At 41.1% G+C, this 11,257-nt stretch overlaps 1 protein-coding gene across 15 annotated transcripts in view; it reads right to left on the reverse strand.

The window, feature by feature from the left end:
- CELF2 (CUGBP Elav-like family member 2) overlaps window positions 1–11,257 on the reverse strand; it is a 555,045-nt gene that overhangs the window by 311,663 nt on the left and 232,125 nt on the right. The window lies entirely within an intron of this gene.

Genomic DNA, 11,257 nt, shown 5'->3' on the forward strand with positions numbered 1-11,257 from the left:
GAAGAGAGGGGAGGATTGGGAGGGAAAGGGAAAGAGGAGGAAAAGGAAGAGGAAGAGGAAGAGGAGGAGGAGGAGGAGAAGGAGAAGGAGAAAAAGAAGAAGAAGAAGAAGAAGAAGAAGAAGAAGAAGAAGAAGAAGAAGAAGAAGAAGAAGAAGAAGAAGAAGAAGAAGAAGTCGTCTTCCTAAGTTTGAATCTCTAGGTTGGGTTTTCAAAGGAGAATAGTTGGAATGGCTGCAAAGGGGCTCAGGGGATAGACTCTGCAAGAGGAATCCTCAGAGGGGAAGAATTTTAAAAGGTTGGAAAAAAAAACCAAAATCTTCCTCAAGAGAAGCTTTTTCTTCACCCATTCTCCCTCCCTCCCTCTCCACCCCCCCCCTTTCTCTCACGCACATGCACACAATCAAACCAGTTCCTTTCATGGCGTGACTGCACCAGTCTTTGCAAAACTGAGCTTCGTAGACATTTAGAAATCGGGACACCCATTAAAAGCGTCTTTTATCAAGCGAAGGGAAAGTGGTCATGGGGTTGACTGATATCAAAAGGATGACAGGCATTTTGGGGGGGGGACTGGGGGGATGAACTTGGCCGCGCTACATGCCTCTCTTTGGAACCCTCAATTATACACGGATAATAAACTCAAAAACTATATTATTCAAGCCGAAACTATGTTATTCAAGCTGTAACTGGATAGAAAATCTAGTAAACTTGTTAAGAATTTTTTCCCCCTGGTTTCTGAAAACATATCATTTACTGCTTGAAATGGCGAGAGTAATGTTCTTTAGGAGAAGAATTTTGCAGCCAGGGCTAATTTGACAAGAAAAAAAATAGTCTGTCATGAAAGATTCACAAATTTATGGTTCTGTTCCCACGGGACTTAAATGCTGATACTGGTACAGTATATACCCAGGAATATGAAGGACCAGCAATCCTATGCAAATCATTACAATAAATGAGGCTCTAATAATGAGACGTGTCATTATTTTAAGCACATGTCTCTTTCCTTCGCATAAATTCAGCAAACTGGCTTTTAGAAAATAAAAATAAAAAATCCTCACCCCTCTTAATCAAAATAACTGTACCAAGATTCACAATATCTGGTGCTTTTCTCCCGACGCGTACGAGATGAGCCGAAATCATTTAAGAAAATTCTTTATTTTTCTCTCTTTTTTGTTTGATTTAAAAACCAGCAGCCTTCGAAATGGTTCTTTAACGCTATAGATGAATAGAACAAATTTCAACAAAACTGCAATTTGCCACAACATTTCATTTCTTCATCTGAGCAAATTTATCTCCATATGATTACATGGTTATAGAGTTGCAGGGAACATTACATAATTTCAGAATGTAGGCTGAAAGTAACACTATTTTTTTTTAAAAAAAAACAGCCTTAAAAACCTTGGTGAATATTCCGATTGTTTCAATCTAGTCCTGTAGCCTTCTGTTTTAGCTGAAATTTGTCTGATCCTTGTTTGACCTAGTGTCACTAGGATGCTAAAATCTCGAATTATATACCTGAAACATCCAATCAAATTAAAGCAGTGAGATTAAAACAAAACAAAACTCGAAGCGCCTTCAAGACCATCGGAAAACTATGGCTATAACCTCCAATCAATCAACCAATTAAAATTAAAATTAGAAGCCCTTTAGCCTCAGCTCATAAAATGGGAAAACAATTCATGCACTTCTGCACACCACTATATGCACTTGCTTGTACGAACAGACGTAGAGAATTTTTATATCTGACATAATTGGCTAAATTAGCTGAAATACTTGATAAATTCATGCAACAACGAAGCTTTGATACTATTATTAAGAGCTTCTCTGGTGCATTTATGTTCTACGCAGTGTTCTTCTATCTAAAACACTCGCTTCTTTATTTTAAAAAAACATCCTAGTTCTACTTTTGTTGCCTTTCGTTACCAACTTGTATAAGTTATTTATTCGTACAGCATCGTCAATCAATCCATAAAACGGTCCCGTGGAACAATTTAAGCCCCAAAGATGAGTTAGTTTCTGCTTTGCAGAGTGTGCCATGTGGATTTGGACAAAATGAGGAACAGCCATGGGAGGAGACGGGAAAGGATGAGCAAGAATAATAAAATAAGTGAAATATTTACAAGGGCACCCCTTCCAAAGGGGTTGAAGCTATTGGGTTAAAGCAAGATCTTTCTCAGAGAGTTAGGAATTCAGTACTGCCTTAACTGTACTGGACTCCATCAGAGCCTTCACTATTGCCACAGCAAACCTGTTATAATCCACCAGTTCTAATGGCTAATATAGGTAATATTTATGGTGGATTTGAGTCAGTTTTGACACCTGACAACTGCCTGGACAATTCAATGTAGATTTCTTGGCTTGGTTTTTAGAAATGGTTTCTGAGAAAGAAGGACTGATCCAAGGGCACCCAGCTGGCTTTGAACCTAATGTAGGACTACAACTTCCTGTCTGCTGCCTTGTAGCTGGATGTTTTTAACTATTATACCAAACTGGGACTCCAAGGGTTAATATACAAATAGCAAAAAGTTAGACTCGTATTGTCCGATGAAGATTGTCACACATTTCAACCTAGAAGCAGAAATGGATTTATCTTATCACAGAACTCCATAGGTATAGTTGACTTGAACCAAGTCTTGTTTTACATTTTAGCCCTTAACCTATGAAAGAGGTTCATACTTGACGATTCACAGAACACCGGGGACAAGGCTTAGGAGCAGCCCCAAATCCTTGCTTTTGTGTGAGCAAGTGAACTTGGCTTCATTAGACTAGGACCTACCATCCCAAAGCAATATAATAAAAACAAGGCAAAGTATACAAGAGGCGGAAAATTATGAGAAGAGGAAAATGTATTTGTGGTTGAACAAGAAGATAAAAATGTTCTTTTTTTGGCATGACGTTTCCATTAACAGCATAGCTGTCAAAGGAGGGGATCTGTAAAGGAGATATTAGTATCAGAATAACAGAGTCGGATAGGACCTTGGAGGTCTTCTAGTCCACCCCCCACCCCCCACCCCCCGCTCAAGGTGGAATGCTCTTTTAGTGATTCATGGTATTCTTGCAAACCGGCATAATTCAGTCATATAGGAAGCCTGGATGGATCCCAATGAAGAGGAATAAGCTCCTTAGAACCACTTTCCCCCAAACCTGGGCGTTTTCACACAAGGTTCTAGAATCTGAATGGCCAAGACGTCAGGTTGGAGAATCAAACGAGAGGGAGCTAAACATACTTTGGCTGGAAGAATTCCATTCGGATTGACAGATCCTGCACTGGCAGATCAGAATTTAATTATCCACAACCTTCACACTTCCTGAATGTTCTGACATAATTGCCAGCTCAAAACATGCCAAGTGCATTTAAAATGTATCGTTGGAGGATGAGAACTTTGGAAAAAACACGAATCTACCAAGATAAAAATATAGCTCAGATGTCTTTCTTTCTTTCTTTCTTTCTTTCTTTCTTTCTTTCTTTCTTTCTTTCTTTCTTTCTTTCTTTCTTTCTTTCTTTCTTTCTTTCTTTTTTGGATAGGTGTGCAGAGTTTTCAAGAAAAGAAAATGTAACGGAGGGAAGAAGAGCGGAGCAGGACGCAGGGAATGACATGGAATGGAAGGAGGCTGGTTCCTTCATGCCAAGGAAGCATGGATAAATGTCATGCATTCAAGTCATCACCTGGCACGACAAAGTTCCAAACAGCGCAGTCTTGGAACGTGCTGGAATTCCTAGCATGTATGCACTATTGAAACAGCAATGACTACGCTGGCTTGGGCGTGTCACGAGGATAGGTGATGGTCGGATTCCGAAAGACCTCCTGGACGGAGAATTAGTGCAAGGAAAACGCCCTAGAGAGGGAGACCACAGCTGCGATATAAGGATACCTGCAAGAGGGATCGAAAGGCCTTGGGAATGGACACATCAACAGCTGGGAAACCTTGACCTCTGATTGTTCAGCTTGGGGGCTAAAGACACAGCATGGCCTTCTCCAATTCAAAGAAGAGACACTCATTCAGCAGGCTGAGGCAAAGAGGCCGTCCCGGAACCAGTGAAATCCAGGGCCTGGACGGGGGACAGACTGTATCTGTCCTCAGTGTGAAAAGGATTGTCACTCTAAAATTGGCCTTTAGAGCCCCACTAGATGCTGTTTCAGGACTTCTTTTCAGAGCAAGACACCATCGTCTTTTGAGATTGAAGGATGCCAAGGAAGTCTGTGGGAGACTATTACCATACGGGCATGGTAGTCTTCGCTTTACGGTCACAACTGAGCCCAAAATTTCTGTTGCTAAGCGAGACAGCTGTTAAGAGAGTTTTGCCCCCGATCGAGCTTTCTTGCCACGGTTGTTAAGTAAGTAACCAGGTTGCTTAGTGAATCTGGCTTTCTCATTGACTTTGCTTGTCAGAAGGCCTCAAAAGTTGATTACGTGGCCTCCTGGGGATACTGCAACCGTCATCAATATGAATCAGCTGCCAAGCTTCTGAATTTTGATTAACATGACCATGGAAATAACCAGAATGGTCGTAAGCGTGAAAAATAATCGTAAGGTTTTTTTAGATATGGTTGTGACTTCAATGAATGGTTGCAAATCAAGGACTACCCGTATTGGAGAACAGCTATATTATGGTATATTATGTCAGTGTGGAGGTGAGAGAGTTATTTCTGGTGCGGGAAGGGAGGGAACAGGTGATCTCCACATGTTGCAGAATTAAACCCATTTTATAATACCTTGGTAACACTTGGAATATATACAGTACAGTACAGAACAGAACAGAAGCTAGAAGGGACCTTGGAGGTCTTCTAGTCTAACCCCCATTTCAGACAAGTGACTGTACAATCTCTTCTTAAAAACCTCCAGTGTTGGAGCACCCACAATTTCTGAAGGCAAGCCGTTCCACTACTTAATTGCTACAACTATTAGGAAGTTTCTCGTTAATTCCAGGTTGCTTCTCTCTCCTTGATTAGTTTCCATTCATTGTTTCTTGTCCTGCCTTCTGGTGCTTTGGAAAATAAATTGGCTCTCCTCCTCTTTGTGGCAGCCTCTCAAATAGCAGGATACTGGAATATTTCATCCAGCATTGGTTGCCACGACATAAAAAAGATGTTGAGAGGGCAGAGGAGCACAACAAAGATGATTATGGGATTGGAGACTAAAACATTTGAATAATGGTTGCAGGAACTGGGTATTTCTAGTTTAATGAAAAGAAGGATCGGGGCGACATGATAGCAGTGTTCCAATAGTTGAGGGGCTGCCACAAAGAAGAGGGGGTCAGTCTGTTCTCCAAAGCACCTGAAGGCAGGACAAGAAGCAACGGGTGGAAACTAACCCAGGAGAGAAGCAACCTAGAACTCAGGAGGAATTTCCTGAGAGTGAGAATAATTAATCAACGGAACTGCCTGACTCCAGAAGTTGTGGGTGCTCCATCACTGGAAGCTTTTAGGAAGAGATTGGACGGCCACTTGTCTGAAATGGTATACGATTTCTTGCTTCAGTAGGGGGTTGGACTAGAAGACCTCCAAGGTCCCTTCCAACTCTGTTATTTTCTTATTAAAAGCTATCAGCCAGGTTGCTGGGAGTCCTACTTCAGGAACAACAGGAGAATTAAATGTTCTCCTCCTCTCCTGTTATCGATTTCCCAACATAACCACAGATGGCATTTTGAGCAGACCAACGTTCCAAGAATAGCCGCCATTAATACCAAGCCAATACAGCTTCATTCATCCAAGCTGGCTGTGAAAAAATATATATATATATATATATATATATATATATATATATATATAGATAGATAGATAGATAGATAGATAGATAGTTAGATAGTAGATAGATAGATAGATAGATAGATATCTCTCTAAACTTCGATTTTAAGAGGAATGTTGTCCCCGGCATTTAGAGAGATATCTATCTATCTATCTATCTATCTATCTATCTATCTATCTATCTATCTATCTATCTATCTATCTATCTATCTAAATGCCGGGGACAACATTCCCTCTTAAAATCCGAAAACTTTACCTAACTGCTATGGCCCCTTAATGTCTCCCCTTGCCACAGAAGCCAAGGAAACTATGCTTACTAAGGGTTTACATTCTCTCGTACGCATACGGTGCTCATCACAGGCAAGATCGAAAATCATCTCTGTGGGGACGACCTCATACCAATCCCTGTGCTTGCCGTTGGAGCTCGTCACTACCACGATTTCCTGCTTATTAATCTCTTGTAATGATTGCAGCGGGCTTGTCTCATCAAGAACATCAGTTAACACACATTAGGATGATCACGAATGGACAATATGCAGATGATACGCTATTTGCGCGCGGTGCGGTTGAGATCCATGGGTCAGTGGGGAAGAATTTGAAGGCACGTCTGTATGGGCAGCTGGAAGAGTTTGATGCTGCTGACCAACTGTGACCCTCCTTGGGCCTCAAGAGGTGATCAGCGTGGTCAGAGTTAACCGCCCTGATTCTATGAGAAGAAATCCATCTCCATTAAGCTTCTATGAAGCTACTGCTGAATTCCCTAGGGGGGTATTAACCTTTCTCCAAAAAAACATTTGCTAATCGCCTCCAGCTGCTATTCCAAGACTCTACAAAATTCTCCTTCTGAAGCAAGAAGGGAGAATCTCAAGACAATCTTGGGAACACACAGTGCCCACAATCCTTTAATATTGGAACGGGCTGATGGGAATGGAAATCCAAACTAATTTTTATGTGTGTCAGTGGTGGGATTCAATTTTTTTTTACTACCGGTTCTGTGGGCATGGTTTGGTGGGTGTGGCTTGGTAGGCGTGGTAGGGGAAGGATACTGTAAAATCCCCATTCCCTCCCAACCCCACTAACCTACTTTCCAGCTCCGTTCTCCTGCGCAGGGCAACCAAAGAAGACCCAGCCGATCAGCTCCGGTGGCAGAGAATAGATGGGGGCGGAGCCAGTCAGAGGTGGGATTGGCCGGTTCTCTGAACTACTCAAAATTTCCGCTACTGGTTGTCCAGAACCGGTCAGAACCTGCTGAATACCACGCTCTGGGATGTGTGGACTTTTAACTCAGTTTATTTTCTTTTAAAATCACTTTCTGTAATGCCTTGCATTAGAATGGAGTCAGGACAACTGAATGGAAATGAGAATTTGCTGGTTGGATGCCCTTCCTGATGCCTATGCGGAATTTACAGCAGATATTTTCTCTTTTTGTCCAGAGAGAGATATATATATATCTGTCACTACCTAGGATCAAACTCATAGCCTCCTGATTGTGAGGTGAGAGCTCTACCTCTAGACCAGTGGTTGCCAACCAGTAGGCCAGGGACCACTGGTGTTCTGCGAGAAAATTTTGGTGGTCTGCAGAGAAATCTCACCCCCAAAGCACCCCTCAAAGCAATTAATCCAGGCTGCATGGGAGCACAAGGCTGCACTGCCCACATGGCCCATGGGAATACAAGGTTTGTGTTGGTTGCATTGCGAACAACACAAGGTAGTAAGGGGAGGGGGGAAGGGGGAATTTGCCCCATTTGCTCCACTTGCCACACTTGCCTACTCGCCTGGCCACCGGGCTGCTTCTTTCCGCTTCTTTTTTCTTCTGTTTTTGGCTGCACGCAAGGAAAGCAGCAAAAGTCTTTCTTTCTCTCCCCCAAACTCCGCCAGAAATGAGTCTTTGGGACCCTGCAAGGCATCCAAGAGGCTGCGCCATTCTGGCAGAGTTCGGGGGAGAGAAAGGAAGCCTTCTGCTGCTTCTGCTGCTTTCCTTGCACGAAGCCAAAAGTCTCTCTTCCCATCCCAAGAATGGAGCTGGAGACCGTATCCTGCGATCCCAAATAAAGAATGATCAAGCGGTAGGAAAATTCCCCACGGGGTGGGGAATTTTCCTGCAGACTTTTTGGGGGATTTTCCCAGGGTCTCCGGTCCATGGGATTTAAAATGATGAGTTTGGTGGTCCCTGAGGTCCAAAAGGTTAGCAACACCTGCTCTAGGCCAGCATGACACTCAGTGTTGACTCCTACAAACCGTCTGGCTTGGTCCATTCATTTTTATTGGCAAGATTTTGGAAATGATTTGCCGTTCTTTGAGGGCTGGTCTCCAGCTTGACACCTTGACCATTACACCAAATTGCTTCTCCAAAGTGTAATGTTTCACTGGGGATATTTTAAGAAATTCTGCCCCGTTCTTTCTTTTGAATGGAATAAGTCTGCTTTGTGCTAATATTGTGTTTCCGTGCGTTCAAGTCTTTAAGGCAACACCATTTCAATTTGGTTGGCATCTCTGAACAGGGTAGAAAGGAAGCACTTTTTATTTTTAAAAAAGTTATTTTCAATAGATTGGTGCAATGGGCAGTGAGAATAACCTTAGGAACTGGAGGAAAAAATTTCAGCTGAGACAAGAGTCAGATAAGGGAATTATGATTCTAGGCTAGAACTGTAATCCGAGAAAGCATCTCAGATTGGACCGACTGTCGTTCTCACAGAGGTAAAGGGAGGGAGGGAGAATTATTCAGGATTTGCTAAGATGTGTTCCTTTAGACTTACAATAAATGTAATATTAGTTTTCATAGCTCTGGTTTTAGTTTGGCCTACCTTGAAAGGCTGATGGTGAGGCTACCAGATCTGGAATGAACAAATCATGGAAAACTCTTCTTTTTTTATTTTTTTTATTTTTATTTATTTTTTTATTTTTTAAAATTTTGATTGGTTTTTAAAACAAACATAAACAAACAAAACATAAAAGCATATAGACTTGAAACCAGAGATATTTTTATTGGGAATTTTACCTGAAATATATAGTAAAGATTTGAATTACCTGATTGTAAATGTATTAACAGTAGCTAGGATTGTATTTGCTAAAAATTGGAAAAATGAGAAAATACCATCACAGGAGGAAATTATGAAGAAAATATTGGAATGTGCTGAAATGAGCAGATTGACATTTGAAATTAGAGAACAAGAGGATAAACAATTTTATAAAGTTTGGGATCTATTCTATCAATGGTTAGACAAGAAAGTATAGTAATGAAATATGTAGACGTTTAGAAAATACTAAATATATAAAGATGTATTCTTTTCTTATTATATCTACAAAATGTTTTTAGGATAAATTTGGGATGATAATATGAATTGCCACAAAACAAATTAATTAAAATATGATTATTTTCCAAAGCATGAATGAATAAAAGTATAGTCAAATAATTGATTAATAATGACACCAATGTATTTAATATTGGATTGAAAATATGAGATCATATACAATGTAATTGTAATTGAAGACTACGAAATGGAAGCACAAAACCATTTGTAAACCAACCAGCACACTGTATGTACATATATGGAAGATGGCCTGATGTTTTTATGTTTTGTTTATGTTTGTTTTAAAAACCAATAAAAATTGGAAAACTCTTCTTGACCACCATTAGGTAGCTATCCAGGTACCAATAAAGGAGAATATTTATAGCTTAGGGTTGAAATGAAGGGTCTTTGGTGCTCGCTGAGTTTGGTTGTTTTCTTGCAGATGTTTCATTATCCAAACTAGATAACTTCATCAATGTTAGTCTGATGGTGGCACCTAGTTTGGGTAATGAAACATCTGCAAGAAAACAAAACCAAGCTGAGAGAACACCAAAGACCCTTCAGTTATCTAGATTTTTGCAGTTTAGGTGGTAACTTTATGGTTGCATTGAGCTAGAAAATAACAACATGGGCTGAAATGGGATACAGACAGAAGATTGACAGTAATTTTAGGTTTCACCGTCAATCAAAATAGCTGTAAGCTAAAAAGGACCTCCGCATCTTTCTCTTTGAAAATTAACTGGCCATTTCTCCAGTACAAAGTAGGACTAACTTCGAGCTGCAAAAATCCAGACCACCACTAGGGGCAGAGGCAAGGACAGCCTTAACTCTGCTCCCATCTAGTGGTCCTTTTGGTTTCTGCCAATAGTCCTACCTACAGTAATGTACCTGAAAAATCTCACTGGGTCATGTTTAAAATCAGTATCATTACAGGGACAGTCCCCCCTTTTAATTCCAGCCATGCTGGCTGAGGAATTCTGGGAGTTGAAGTCCACAAGTCATAAAGAGATCACCTGATCTACAAGTTTAAGGGAAACAAATTTTAATTTCACAGAATAACTACCGAAGAGTCCTGCTTTAAGTGAGATACTAGGTTGGCTTTGGACAGGATGAGGAACCAGAAGGGAACATTTCAAGCTGTTATTCTAGTAATGATAGATTTACGAAGGCCTTTTTAGACATTTTGGTCTCCAACCCATTTAAAGGCCTTTGCCAGCCCTTTGAATCATACCCAGAAGCAAATTTCACATTATTGTTGGAAGAACATGGCACAATACAAGCGTCTCTCAACCTGATGGCTTCCAAATGTGTTGGAACTACAATTTCCAGCCTTTCCAGGTGCACCATATTGAGACCCTTCAACCGGAAAATCAGAAATAGGCAAACCACTACTGTGCATATTGTTAAAAAAAAAAGTGATCCAATTGCTCTATGCACCTGATGTTTGAAATATTAGCAGTGAGCATTTGTTTTTGCAGAAGAATAATTTAAAGAACAGAAACATATTTGTAATACTTGCAGGAAACACACCCTTATTTTTTTCTCGATTCACACAATACTGTTCCGTTATAAACATGTGCAGTTGGGCATTTCAACAAGTTCATCCCATGTTCCTTAAGTTTCCCCAATAATCTTCTCCAACTCCTCCTCGTCCTTTTCCTTCTCCTCCTCTTTCCTACCCTTCAACTTCCACTCTTCTTCCTCCTTTTCCTTCTTTCCCCTTTTCTTCCTCTCTTCTCCTTCCTTTTTTCTCCCTTCCTTCCCCTGCCTTCTCCTCCTCCTCCTCCCCCCTTCCTTCAATTTCCACTCTTTCCTCCTTTTTCTTCTTCCTTTTTCTTCCTTCCTCCTCCTCTTTCCTACCCTTCAACTTCTACTCTTCTTCCTCCTTCTCCTTCTTCCTCCTTTTTGTTCCTTCCTCTCTTCTCCATCTTTTTTCTCTCCCTTCCTTCTCCTTCCTTCTCCTTCTTTCCTCCTCCTCCTCCTCCTCCTCCTCCTCCTCCTCTTTCCTACCCTTCAACTTCCACTCTTCTTCCTCCTTTATCTTCTTTCTCCTTTTCCTTCCTTCTTCTCTTCTCCTTCCTTCCCCCCGTTCCTTCTCCTCCTCCTCCTCCTCCTCCTCCTCCTCCTCCTCCTCCTCCTCCTCCTCCTCCTCCTCCTCCTCTATTTTCTGTGCTTCGTGTGAAGCCTTGCCAGTCTGAAGTATTAAAGATTAAGGTGTAAGT

This window comes from Pseudonaja textilis, chromosome 5, assembly GCF_049901715.1.
Source record: "Pseudonaja textilis isolate UNSWEBS1 chromosome 5, rPseTex1.2, whole genome shotgun sequence".
In the NCBI taxonomy this organism is placed as follows: domain Eukaryota; kingdom Metazoa; phylum Chordata; class Lepidosauria; order Squamata; family Elapidae; genus Pseudonaja; species Pseudonaja textilis.